The sequence below is a fragment of the Chrysochloris asiatica genome, unplaced genomic scaffold (genome assembly GCF_000296735.1).
Source record: "Chrysochloris asiatica unplaced genomic scaffold, ChrAsi1.0 scaffold00065, whole genome shotgun sequence".
Taxonomy (NCBI): domain Eukaryota; kingdom Metazoa; phylum Chordata; class Mammalia; order Afrosoricida; family Chrysochloridae; genus Chrysochloris; species Chrysochloris asiatica.
In genome coordinates, this window is record NW_006408583.1 from 2,003,963 (window position 1) to 2,014,745 (window position 10,783).

Below are 10,783 nucleotides of genomic sequence, written 5' to 3' on the forward strand. Positions count from 1 at the left end.
AGTCACTTATGATTCTAGTCATCAAGGAGCTACAAGGCTAGCCAAGGATGAGAATGAATAACAATGGTTACAACATCAGTGAAAGAAGCCTGGTGGTGTAATCAGTGAAGTGTTAGGCTGCTAACAGCAAGGTCAGCAGTTAACCCCACTTTTACAGTGGGAGGAAATGAGATTGTCTGCTCCCTGAATGTTTTACAGTCTGAGAAGCCCTGTTGAGTAGGTTTGTTCTGTCCTATAGGTTACTACAAGCTGGCATTGATTTAATGATACTTTGGTTTTCAGTTTATGACATTAGTGATATTTCCAGTGATACATAAGGTTATAAAGGGTTATGGAAACACAGCTTAAAGAGCTTGATTCCTGGGGTGGTAGGAAAAGGAGTTATCAGCAAAAGCTTAGAATTAATGAGATGCTTTTCACTCTCAGCCTAGAAGGATAGTTATGAATTTTGGAAGCAGATCAACCATCAACACTCACGGAGGCAGCAGTCAAGAAATCAAAAGACGTATTGCATTAGGCAAATCTGCTGCACAAGACCTTTTTAAAGTGTTGAAGAGCAAAGATGTCAGCTTAAGGACTAAGGTGCACCTGACCCAAGCCATGGTATTTTCAATAACTGCATATGCATGCAAAAGCTGGACAGTGAATAAGGAAGATCATAGAAGAATTGATGCCTTTGAATTATGGTATTGGAGGAAATATTGAAGTGCCATGGGCTGTCAAAAGAACCAACAGATCCATTTTGGAAGAAGTGCAGCCAGAGTGCTCCTTTGAGATCAGGATGGCCAGACTTCGTCTCCCATACTTTGGACATATTGTCAGGAGGGACCAGTTACTGGAGAAGGACGTCATGTTTGGTAAGGTGGAGGGTCAGAGAAAAAGAGGAAGACCCCCAGCGAGATGGATTGGCAAAGTGGCAGCATCAATGGGCTCAAGTGTGGCAATGATAGTGAGGTTGGCCCAGGCCTGGGCAGTGTTTCATTCTGCTGTGCATAGGGTTTCTATGAGTTGGTGCTGACTTGATGGCACCTACCACCACCACCAACAAAGTCAGGGAACATAATGAGAAGGAACATTACATATAAAGGCATAGAAGTGGGGCTTGTTCAGGACACACGAGCCATGCAGGATGGATCAAGCAGAGGACAGATGGTGGTTGAAATTGAGGTTAAAGATATAGTCAAGAATAAGTTTATGGAGAGCTTTAGGTGCCAAATTAGAGGTTTTAGAGTTTATTTTGTAGGCACTGGTGCCGAAATGGGGCATTTATGTAACGAGGGCATGATCAGAGTGTAGAAAGGACATCTCAATTACTAATCAGGTCCTCATTTTTTATTCCATCTTTTTGTATTCTGAGATTGGGATCCTCTTAAATGCCCTGGGCTCTGAAAAGTCCTTCAAATGCCTTACTCTGTTTGTGTAAGAAGTTCCTTGAACGGAACTATTCAGAATATCTGAAGTTGATCTGGAGTTGGCCTACAAAATTGGAGTCTACTCTAAAGGCTGTTGCTGGGTGCTGCCACAGGGACCATGTCTAGGGTTCCCAAGGCTTAAATATTCATGGAAGCAGAAAGTCTTAGCTTTCTCCCAAAGGAGTATCTGGTGGATTCAAACTTGTGGTTGTTGTTAGGTGCCATCGAGTCAGTACCGACTCATAGCGACCCTATGCACAACAGAACGATACACTGCCTGGTGCTGGGCCAACCTCACTATTGTTGCCATACTTGAGACCTTTGATGCTGCCACTTTGTCAATCCATCTTGCTGGGGGTCTTCCTCTTTTCCTCTGACCCTCCACCTTACTAAACATGATATCCTTCTCCAATGACTGGTCCCTCCTGACAATATGTCCGAAGTATGAGAGACAAAGTTTGGCCTCTAAGGAGGACTCTGGTTGCACTTCTTCCAACACAGATCTGTTGGTTCTTTTGGCAGCCCATGGCACTTTCAATATTCTCCTTCAACACCATAGCTCAAAAGCATCAATTCTTTTATGGTTTTCCTTATTTACTGCCCAGATTTTTCATGCATATGAGGCTATTGAAATTACCATGGCTTGGGTCAGGTGCACCTTAGTCCTTAAGCTGACATCTTTGCTCTTCAGCACTTTAACAAGGTCTTGTGCAGCAGATTTGCCTAATGCAATACGTCGTTTGATTTCCTTGCTGCTGCTTCCATGGGTGTTGACAGTTGATCCAAGAAGAATGAAGTCCTTGACAACTTTCATCTTTTCTCCGTTGATAAGAATGTTGTTTATTGGTCCAGTGGTGAGGATTTTTGGTTTTTTTACATTGAAATGCAATCCATGCCAAAGGCTGTGCTCTTTGATCTTCATCAGTAAGTATTTTGAGTCCTCTTCACTTTCAGCAAGCAAGGTTATATCATCTGCATATTGCAGGTTTTTAATGAATCTTCCTCTAATGCTGATGCCACGTTTTTCTTCCTATAACCCAGTTTCTTGGATTATTTGCTAAGCATACAGGTTGAATAAGTATGGTGAAAGAATACAACCCTGTCATACACCTTTCTTAATTTTAAACACCAAAACTAGGAGTCACACTATTTGATTTGGGGACAACTCATTCTTACAGTGAAATTGCTTATGAAATATAGCTAATTTATTCTGAAATAGTCTGTCTTAAGCAGCTCTGGGAGTGTAGTGGTTATGAGTTGGGCTGCTAACCTCAAGGTCATACTGCAAGGTTAAACTTTCTCCTTTCACTCTGATGTAGAAGTGACTGCAAGTCAACTGTCAAATTGTACATGAAAACTGGAAAAATCTTCCAAAATAATTTTCTTGATTAATTTTGTAGCATCTTAAGTAGAAGGTGAACTAGGAGCCAGTGAAAGGTTGAAAGACAGTAAGACAGTATCTTCAGACTACATTTGTAATGGAAGAAACTGCTAAAATTATTTTCCGTTTGAGTTGCTGTATCTTGACGAGAGTCTGGCTCTATTTTGCCTTTCGCCTTCATCTCCATCTCTCACATTTGCTGTTTTCACCCTGATACCCAACAAACCCAGCAGTCTGTCCTATAAGTCTGTATTTGTTTTGCGCTGTCCCCTGCACACCCGCTTTATTTAATTCTAGGCAATCAGGAATGTGTTATGGAGACTATAACCAGCGTTGCCCGCAGACCAGCAATGAAATAGCATCTCTGTGTGTCTGTGGGGAAGAGGATAGAGATGCTGCTGGGTAAAGAAATAGGCTCTACTGTTTCAAATCACACAGGAGCTGTTGTAAACCCAAAGGATAGAAGTTGTTAAGCTATAAACTATATTTTGGTGATATCATTTGACAATGACTAACCCTTGCCATAGGGTTGTTTCTGACTTATAGTGACCTTATTACAGAGTCGTGCTGCCCCAGCATCTCCAAGGCTGTAAGCGTCACCGAAGCAGACTGCCACATCAGTCTCCCACAGAGCAGCTGGTGAACTGGAACCAATGGCCTTTTGGCTAGCAGTCAAGTGCTTTAACCACTGTGCCACTAGGGCCTTCACTGCTTCTTATCCAGTCTTCTGCATCAGTTTAAGATAGTCAGAGTGAAAGACCAGGCACAGTACAGCTCCTTGGCCACTAAGATGACTTCCCCAATGAAAAACCAGGTTGCTAACTGCCGTTCATCTTGCAGAGCTCTGCTCAGATGACACTGCTTTGAGAAGAGGTTTCCTGACCAATCGTACTTGACTTGGAACTCCAGCTTCCCAATCATTCTCCTTGCTGATCTCATACTGGCCAGGCTTCATTGTATCATTTGTTGTTGCTAGCTTCCATGGACCTCTTTAAAGTATTCAAAAACAAAGATGTCAGTTTGAGGACTAAGGTGGGCCTGATCCAAGCCATGGTATTTTCAGTAACCTCATATACATGTGACGCTTGAACAATGAATTAGGAAAACTGGAGAATTGATGCATTTGAATTATGGTGTTGGAAGAGTATTAAAAGTACTAGAAAAACAAACAACTCTGTATTAGAGGCAGAAAAGCCAGAATGCTCCTTAGAACCAGTATGGTGAGACTTCATCTCTCATACTTTGGACACATTATCAGGAGGGACCAGTTCCTGGAGATGGGCATCATGCTAGGTCAAGTGGTTGTTGTTGTTGTTGTTAAATGCCATCAAGTCAGTTCCAACCCAGAGCGACCCTGTAAGGGTTTCCGAGGGTGTAAATCTTTACAGGAGTAGAAAGCCCAAGTGGAGGGTCTGTGAAAAAGAGGAAGACCCCAAACAAGATGGACTGACACAACAGCAGCATCAATGGGCTCAAGTGTAACAATGGTAGGGAAAGCTCAGAACTGCGCAATGTTTTGTTCTGCTATGCATAAGGTGGCTATGAGTTGGAACGGACTCAATGGCACCTAACAACAACAATAGATGCCAAGGTAGGCTATATTTCCCAACTTTCCTGACTGCTCAATTTGGTCATTTGACTGAGTTCTGGAGAATGGAGTGTGGTGAGAAGTGGAACAGAAACTTCCTGTGTGTGACCCTTCATGCTCTATTTTTACTGACTGAGAGGGTGAAAACTTCTGGGACAATATAGGGCTCCACAGTGAACCACTATATGGAAGAAAGCTTCCCAGCAAGATTGTCTACATGCAATGATTATGTGAGTGAGAAATCAGGTTTAAATGTGCTAGATGAGTGGGTCTCAAATTGAGGTCCTTGTGCAACCAGCATCCTTATCATGTGGGAACTTGGTAGAAGTAGAAATTCTTAGGGCATAGGACTCCTAGTATAGCGCTGTAGGATAAGCACTGGACTTTGAACCACAAGGTCATCAGTTCAAACTCAACATCTGCTCTACAGAAACCCTATACAGGGTTGCTATGCGTTGGAACTGACTCAACAGCATTTAACAACACCCCCAGGTTTAAGGAGTCCATGGATGGCAGAAATGGTTAAGTGCTCCACTACTAACCAGAAGGTTTGTGGTTTGAACCCATTCTGAAGTGCTTTGGAAGAGATGCCTGGCAGTCTGCTTCTGAAGGATCATAGTCTTAGATCCCGTATGGAGAGTCATTCTGCTCTGAAACACATGGGCTTACTAGGAGTTGGAATTGGCTTGTCAGCAACAAGTTATTGTTGTGTGTTTTTTCAATAGTTCAGACTTTTTTTTTAGTTTTGTTCATAGCATTTGATTTATTAAGAGGAGATGCTGCTGTGGTTCTGTTTACAGAGGTAGTTTTATTTGTTGTTTTGCTCTGTACTGGAAACACATAAAGTTTTCTACATTATTTCCAGTCAGGGATTGTGGTATAGTATCTTTGAGTTTATAATAGTATGGACATGGTTCTTCTACAGTCTGTCTCTTCACCAGAAAGAAAAGAGAGATTTTTGGCTCTTGTCAGCATGAATGGTCATTTTTAAGGTGAGAATACTGAGGAGGAACCGTTGGGTCTAAAGAAGTATATAAATGAGATACAAATCTTCAAGGCACCCAGTGCTTCTTTCTCAGGTTCACAGAAGCAATCCACCACCACTGAACTCCATTCTCTCAGGGGGCTAGATGAAGGCTAACCAATCTGATGCATGTGTAGGCAACAGTCCCATGGGCTGGCCCTTTTAAACAGCAATGCCAAACCCATGAGGTTCCCAATGAGATCAACCAAATCCTGAAGAAACTTCTGGCTTGAACTTTCTAACATCTTGAAAGTGGCTGAAATGGCTCTAAGTGCCTGACTAGGTCTCCAGGCCATTATACACACCATCATAGTAGGGAAGATGGAGATAGTATTGCCAGCTATGGACATGATGAAGAGGCTCATGGGAATCTGTCTGAGGAGACCCAAAGCAGTGTCCCAGCAGCACTTCTCTACCAGGATCTGGTTTGACTCCTATACACTTGCTTGTCCAAGTAACCGACCGGGTTCAGGAAGTCACCCTGGCACTGTCCCGGTCACTTCAATTCAATGGCCCACTGGAAGCGCTGGCCTCTGTTGGGCACCAGCCCCTCTTGGGCCATCATGGCAACCGCCTCCACCCAAATCCACCAGGACTCTCCAAAGTGACTAAGAAAGTAGCTCTCTCCAGACCTTCTTAATCAGGTACTGCAAGGAGAAACCACACAAAACCAAACCCACGATCCATGAGTCAGTTCCAGCTCATAGTGCAATCTGGGCTTTTAGGAGCCCTCCAGGTGATTCTGATGCACATTAAAATTTAGAACTCTGTTAAACTACTGAGATTCTGAGATTTATCTGCAATGGCAGCAAGTACTCTCTTAATGAATACAGGGAGTAATTTGAATGGGGAGTGGTGTGGGGCCAGCAATTTGGAATGGAAAACCTTTCTGAGTGCCTGGCATGTAATTAAGTGGAGCAGGAGCCAGGGGAAGATGAGGGAGAAGATGATTTTAAGCACAGGAAAGGAACGTCAGAGGTTCTAAGGAGGGAACAAGTCTGATGTATCTGTAGAAGGAAAAGGAGGTCAGTACAGTAGAGTAAAGGAGCTCTGGTAGTGTAGTGGTTATGAATTGGGCTGCAAACCACAAGATCAGCAGTTCAAATGTACCAGCTGTTCTGCAGGAGAAAGATGAGGCTTTCTGTTGTTTCTATAAAGATTTACAGCCCCGGAAACCCTGTACAGGGTCACTATGAGTTGGAATCGACTCCACGGCACACAGCCACCACCACCACCACCATCGTAGAGTAGGCACACTTGATAGTGCAGTGATCATGACCTCATCTGCCAGCCCAAACCCACCACCCATGTTGCAGAAGACAGATGTGGCAGTTTGCTTCCAAAAAGATTTATAGCCTTGGAAGTCCTATAGGGAAATTCTACTCTGTCTTAGAGTGTCTCTGAGTTGGAATTCAACTTAATGGTAGTGAGTTTGGTTTGGGTTTTTTAGTGACCAGAGTAGAGTCCTTATGAGGCAGGAGATGACCTCAGAGAGGAAGACAGGAGCCAGGTCACATGGGATCTAAGCAGGCCAGGATACGACTTTAGATGCTTTTTCTAAATGCAATGAGAGTCATTTATTCAGCAGACTTTTGAAGTTCCCTAGATCTGTGTTCTGAGGATGAGAAGATGCACAGGGTCTGGTCCAGCCAAGACACTCCCACCAGTGAAAAATCAGGGGCACAGAGGTATGTACCTAGAGAGTCCTTAGGATGATTCCCTAAGGTGATATCAGAGAAGGCTCCCAGAGGAGATGGTATGGAGCTCAATCTGAAGAACAAATAGACATTAGTTGAAAAAGGAAGGGGGGCGGTAGTCTAGGCAGATGATGGAGCAGCAAAACAAAGAGTCTAACTTCTTTGCAGAGGCCCAAGGTGGCCTGGGTGGATGAGGTCTGAGGGTGAAGTAGGAGAGGGTGGCAAGAGATAAGGCCTTAGGCAGGAGAGCTGATAGGAGACTTAAATCCCTTAGGGCACTGACTCTTAATCTTCAGTGCACTTGAGAATCACTCAGCTGCTTTCAAACACTGCTGGTGTCTGCATTCCATCCCCATAGTTTTTGGTTTAATTGGTCTTGTATGGGGCCAGGGCTTTGGCATTTTTGAAATGTCCCCAGGTAATTCCAGTGTTTAGCCAAAGTTGAGAAATACTGCCTCAGGCAGTGGGGAAGCTTCTGGAGGGTTTTAAACAAGAGACTAAGGAGATCAGATTCTTTCTTAACCACATCCCCATATTTCAATGCAAAGTGAATTTTATAAGTTGATGAGGTTCCCTTGGGGTATGAGGCCCTTGTCTATTCTCTGAGATTCACTGTGTTCCGTTTAAAATGAAGATGATACTTCACAAACCTCAAGAGCTGCTAGTGCTTCATAGCAATGCATTTCGTCTCCTCCAAAAGGAGATGGCTTTTCTGGGCAAAGGTTGCAGTAGTGACTGGGTGAGAAACACTAGGTGGGGGCCTAGTGATGGCCACAGACCTATGGTCACCTGAGAAAGACCTAGGTCCTTTGTGTGTACACAGCTCATCTCCCCAGGGCAGAAAGCTGGCTGGGGTTTAAGGCATCTCTAGGCTTGCCAATCTGCTGGGATCATCAGCGTCTCATCTCCTGATGAGCAGGATGAATTTACAGGTTATTTGATGGGCGTGGAGTACAAGCTAATGGAGTTGTGCATGAGCATGAGGATGGAGCCACATGCCTGCCTGCTGACTGTCTTGCAGGCTCTATGTCGGGGCAGCAGGTGTGTGGTGCATGTTGTTTACATTTCTGTCTGATTTCTTCTTCTCTTAGGATGCAGGCAGTTCTTAATGTTCTGGGGGAAGGAGGAGAAAAATACATCAAACTAATGGCAATCAAAACCAACAGGAATGGCAATATTAATTTCTGATGAAATAGACTTTAAGGCAAAATCCAGCATAAGAGACAAAGAAAGACACTTTGAGGAAGTGGATTTTGCAGTGGTCATTATGTACTTTGAGAATATTAAAACCAAACCTGCTTCCACAGAGTCATTTCTGATGCATGGTGATGTCATATGTATTAGAAAAGAATTGTGCTCATTTTCCCTCAGTGACTGACGTTTCGAAGTAGTTAGCCACGTCTTCCTTCTGGAACATTACTGATGGGTTTCAACTGTCTTAGAAGCCATTTGAACCACCCAATAACTCCTTGAGCATATGATGTTGTTATGTGCCATTGAGTCGGTTCTAACTCATAGCAACGCTATGTAGGGTTTTCAAGGCTGTAAGTATATATGTATATTTTCACAGTTATTAGGGAAGTTAACAGGCTACAATACAACATCAGAAAATGCTCAGGGCACAGTTGTTCCAGTCGGCTACTTATAAATGCCCAGGCAACACACTACTCCAACACAAGCCTCTGCCTGAAGGTACTCGGCGCTAACTTCCTGGGTCAGATAACCCAATGAAGTGGCTGGATGCACCCCACTCTACAGGCAAGCTTCCTGCCCACACTCCCTCAGTTTTACTTGCTCTGTGGGCTGGGAGGCTCGTTGCTCTGTTGTGCTCTGGTTTTCAGTTCTCCTGCTATTGCTACTCTGCCTCTTCTCCAGTATCACAGCTCTCTGTCCACAGGTCGAGAAAGTTCTAAGCACATGGATCTCAGAGTCAAAGGACACACTCCACTCCTGGATCTTTTTTAAAAAAAAAAACCAAAACTTTTTATTGTGAATTGAATGAAGGTTGACCAAAAAGCTCATCAGTTTTACATTCAATAAAATTGCACTTTATTTTATCTCAATGATTGTAAAGCTCTCCTTGTAACGGCAACAGCTCCCTCATTTCTTCCTTGTGGTTCTTTATTTTCATTTCACCCACCATTCCAAATTTGTACTTAGGTAAATGTTGCCCTTGTGATCTTGAATGCTTGATCGTTTCATGGTGAGCAGACCTTACTAGTGTTGTTGTCCCAACTATATACCTAGTTACTGCTCTGGTAGCATAGTGGTTACGAATCGGGCTGTGAACCACAAGGTCATCAGTTCGAAACTATCAGCTGTTCCGTGGGAGAAAGATGAGGCTTTCTGCTCCCGTACAGATTTCTAGCCCCGGAAACCCTGTATAGGGTCTCTATGAGTCGGAACCGACTCCACGGCACATATCAACAACAATAACAACAACTGTTTGGCTAAAAATTGGGCTACAAGGGTGGATTATGTTCCAGACCTGAAAGGTGACTAAGGGGCAGAGTCTAAGGTTCCTCCAGTCTCTTTCTGACCAGTAATCCTGGTCTATTTTTATAAATTGAGATTTGTTTCACATTTTTCCCACTTTGTCTGAGACCTTCTAATGTGACCCCTTTCAAAACAATTGATAGAGGTAGTGGGCACCATCTAGTTCTTCTGGTCTCATAGTTATGGTGACTTGTTCATATGTTCCATTGGTCCATTGGACTAGCTGATTTCAAGCATTGTCAATTTTCATCACTTTTCGTTCTTCTGCACATGGAGTGAACAAATATTGTATCTTAGAGGACCGCTCATGAGTTTTTAAGACCTCTGCCACTAATGCAGGCTGTAGAAATTGTGTTTGTGGACTATGTTATACCAATTGACCATCGTGTCCCCTGAGACTATGGTTTTAAGCCCACAGGTCTGGCAACTCATTCCCTTAAGATGTTTGAAAATGTATAAGAAATTGCCTTATTTTTTTCCCCACTGCATGCTCCACAACATTCATAGATGTGTTTGCAGTAAAGGTAAATACCCATGCACAGCTATCATCTGTCTAACCTTTATATATTTGTTGATATACTCCCACTTTCCTTTGCATGCTCATTCTGCCTGTGTATCTGTCTGTGTATCTATACACAGAACACTATTGTTCCAGGGGTGTGTATATAACAGTATTAGCCCTTACAAATCCCCCTGTGTCTTCACCTGTCTTCATCATTCTTCTACCAATCAACTTATTCTTATATATCGCTCTCCTTATCACCTGAGTTAACATGTGTCTACCATCTTGCCAGTGAATTACTATTCCTTTCCTCCCACCCCTGGTAACTATCAAATAATTTTCTTTTAGTATGAAAAGCTTTTCTTGAGCTTTTACAATAGTGGTCTCAGACAATATTTATCCTTTTGTGATTGACTGATGTCACCCAGCATGATGTCCTCCAGGTTCATCCATGTTATGAAGTGTTTTACAGATTCATCTTTATTCTTCACTGTTGAGCAGTATTCCCTTGTATGAATGTACCCAAGTTTGTTTATCCATTTGTCCATTGATGGGTATTGAGGCAATCTCCATCTTTTTGCTACTGTGAATATTGTTGCGATGAACATGGATATGTATATATCTACTCATGTCACATGGCTGTTGTTTCTTATGAATATATACCAACTAGGGGAATTGCTAGT

At 43.0% G+C, this 10,783-nt stretch overlaps 1 pseudogene; it reads right to left on the bottom strand.

The window, feature by feature from the left end:
* Positions 1–5,462: 5,462 nt before the first annotated feature.
* Positions 5,463–5,970, bottom strand: LOC102827782 (annotated as a pseudogene).
* Between the last annotated feature and the right edge of the window lie 4,813 nt (positions 5,971–10,783).